The sequence below is a fragment of the Saccopteryx bilineata genome, chromosome 8, assembly GCF_036850765.1.
Source record: "Saccopteryx bilineata isolate mSacBil1 chromosome 8, mSacBil1_pri_phased_curated, whole genome shotgun sequence".
NCBI lineage: Eukaryota > Metazoa > Chordata > Mammalia > Chiroptera > Emballonuridae > Saccopteryx > Saccopteryx bilineata.
The window spans coordinates 38,187,460-38,190,772 of NC_089497.1; the positions used below are offsets into that span (position 1 = coordinate 38,187,460).

The following is a 3,313-nucleotide window of genomic DNA, read 5'->3' on the forward strand; positions in this document are numbered from 1 at the left end:
ATGAAGAGGAGTCTAAAACCAAGGAGTCACGGCAGAAGCCACATCAAGACTGATAGAAGAGTGGAGATGCAAAAAAAGCTGCCCCCACTCCCAGGAGTGGCAGCTGAGGGTCTGAAGGAACTCTTAGCTGCAGGGAGATTTTCCCTGAGAGGTGTGATTCCTAAGCTCCAGGCCAGGTGTCTCACTTTCCTGAGACTATGACAGGTGCTTCTGCTTCACAGGAGATTCAGTAGAAACTGTCTAGACTGTAGCCATACCAAATCTTTGTATTTCAGAGGCCACACCCACCAGACTCCTAGTGGCCACATCCAACTGGGGTCTGTGAAAAAATTCAGGACAGACTGAATTTTGGGACCCTGGGGTGGGAGCCACACCAACCACCTTTCCTAATTCCTGAATTGCCCCAGGTTCTAGAGTCTGCCAGAAGTTTTTTATCAGGGGTCTAAGTGTTTGAGTATTTTTCAGTTTTTCTGTTGTGGTTGATTTCTAGTTTTTCAGAGGTCTAACCAGTAAACATCCAGCAGACAGAAGCAACAGGAGATGGACCTCAGGAAAACTTGGGTCTTTTGCTGATTTCCTCCAGGCCCATTGCAGGTAAAGCCAGCCTAGGTGTGTAACTGGCTCCTTCCATGTGCACCTAAGCCCAGCAGAGGCAACCACAAACTGGTTTGTTTATAGTTCCAAAAAGGTTGCTAAGGGCCAGTCACAGGCACTGTCTTACACTGGTCTGCACCAAGTTCTCTCCTAAGAGGCCCAGGACCAACACATGCAATGGCCAGCTACAGACAACATCAAAGCAGGACCCAACTACCCTTACAAGCAGCATAGCCAAAGGGAGAGTTCGGCAGGCACCAAACCCAGCTGAGGCAAATTCTACTTTCTGAGAACAATACCTGCACAACAGCTTGCACACATTGAACAAAGTACAGCTTCACAGTCAGCTGGCCCAACTCTTGGATATGATGCCCTACTGGGTTAAGTTCTACAAGGGGAAGGGAGAGAAGCTTACAGCACAGATATTCAAAGTGTGAGTTCCTTGGGGCTTACTGTTGGGACCATTAGAGGGGCTTAGCCACCTCTGGGGGGTGCACAATCAGGCCCAATGGAAGACTCTCTCAATCGTCCTCCCTGAGACCAGGAGCTCCCCCGCTGAAAGAACTTCTGCAGAAGGGTAATGTCGGCCCCACCCAATCTGAACCTCCAGCTCATCTCACTGGGGAGAAATGCAATTGAACATACAAGAACCCAAAATCTATGGGACACAACAAAAGCAGTTATGATAGGGAAATTCATAGCATCATAGGCACACCGAAGAAGCAAGAAAAATCTCAAATAAACAATCTAATCCTGCACCTAAAGGACTAGGAAAAAACAAACAACAAACAAAGCCCCAAGGAAGTAGAAGAAAGAAAGTAATAAAGACTAGATTGAAAATAAATGACAATAGAGGCCAAAAAAAAAAAAAATACAAAAGATCAATGAAACTGAGAGCTAGCTGGTTCTTTGAAAAGGTAAACAAGATTGACAAACCTTTAACAAAACTCATCAAGAAAAAAAGAGAGAGGACCCAAATAAATAAAATTAGAAAAGAAGGAGATGAAGTAACAACTGACATCACAGAAATACAAAGAATTATAAAAAAAAAAATACTATGAAGAAGTCTATGCCAAAAAATTAGACAACCTTGGGCAAAATGGATAAATTTCTAGAAACATACAATCTTCCAAACTCGGTCTGGAGGAATCAGAAAACCTAAGCAGACTGATTACAACAAATCAAATTGAAACAGTTATCAAAAAACTCACAGCAAACAAAAGTCCTGGACCGGATGTCTTCACAGTCGAATTTACCAAACATTCAAAGAACTAACATTGATTTTTATTTTTAATTTTTGTGTCTGAAGAGTTGAAGTCTGAACGGTTGCAGCTGTGTTGCTGACCTTGAGCAGCAGTCAACAAATCCACGTAGAACCCGGGTGTAAGAGATTCAGAATCAAATCTCTTCTTTCTTCTCCATCCAGGTTACAGATCACTCAAAATATATAAGTTAGTAGAACTTAGCTTGAGTTTTAGCTTTGTGAGGAACCTTACCATCAAAGACTATAGCCTGCAACGTTACCAATAAGACAGATCCTTGCTCCATAAACTCCCACGTATTCATTGGGAATCTCAATACTCTTGTAGTCAAGAAATCTGATGTGGAGGTTAACTTCTCAAAATATGGCAAAATTGTGGGTTGCTCTGTTCACAAGTGCTTTGACTTTATCCAATATGTTAATGAGAGAAATGCCCAGGATGTGGTGGCAAGAGACGATGGCAGAATGATTGCTGGCCAGGTTTTAGATATTAATCTGACTGCAGGGCCAAAAATGAACCGAGGAAAAGCAGGTGTGAAACAATCTTGAGTGGAGATGTACAGCTCCTCTTTTGACTTGGAGTATGACTTTGCATGGGATTATTATGACAGGCTGTACAGTTATCCAGTGCATGTCCCTCCTCCTCCTAGTGCTTGAGTTGTAGTGCCCTGGAAACTCCAGCATGTATCAGAAAACACCTCATGAAGGGGCAAAAGTGGCTTCGATTTTAATAGTGGGCAGGGAAGATCTACTTCTAAGTCTGCAAAGTTGAAAGGAGATGACCTTCAGGCCACTAAGAAGGAATTGACCCAGATAAAACAAAAAGTGGATTCTCTACTGGAAAACCTGGAAAGAAATTGGAAAGGAAGAGAGCAAACAAGGAGACATGAAGAATGATAATCCAGAAGAGGAGCAGAGCAGCAGCTCCCTGAAGAAAGATTAGACTAATGTAAAGATGGAGTCTGAGGGGGTGCAGATGACTCTGCTGTGGAGGAGGACCTATTGGATGATGATCATAATGAAGGTCGGGGATGACCAGCTGAAATTGATCAAGGATTATGAAAAAGAGGCTGTAGAAGAGGAGGATGACAAAGACAACGCTAATGGCAAGGATGGCTTTTAAGCACATAGTGGGGTTTAGAAATTTTGTCCCACTATTTCTTTTCCTTTTTCTTTTTTTTTTTTTTTTTTGTATTTTTCCGAAGCTGGAAACGGGGAGGCAGTCAGACTCCTGCATGCACCCGACCGGGATCCACCCAGCATGCCCACCAGGGGGCGATGCTCTGCCCATCTGGGGCGCCACTCTGTTGCAACCATTCTAGTGCCTGAAGCAGAGGTCACAGAGCCATCCTCAGCGCCCGGGCCAACTTTGCTCCAATGGAGCCTCAGCTGTGGGAGGAGAAGAGAGAGACAGAGAGGAAGGAGAGGGGGAAGGATGGAGAAGCAGATGGGCGCTTC

At 44.1% G+C, this 3,313-nt stretch overlaps 1 pseudogene; it reads left to right on the forward strand.

The window, feature by feature from the left end:
* Positions 1-2,978, forward strand: LOC136311671 (heterogeneous nuclear ribonucleoproteins C1/C2-like; annotated as a pseudogene).
* The last annotated feature ends 335 nt before the right edge of the window (positions 2,979-3,313 follow it).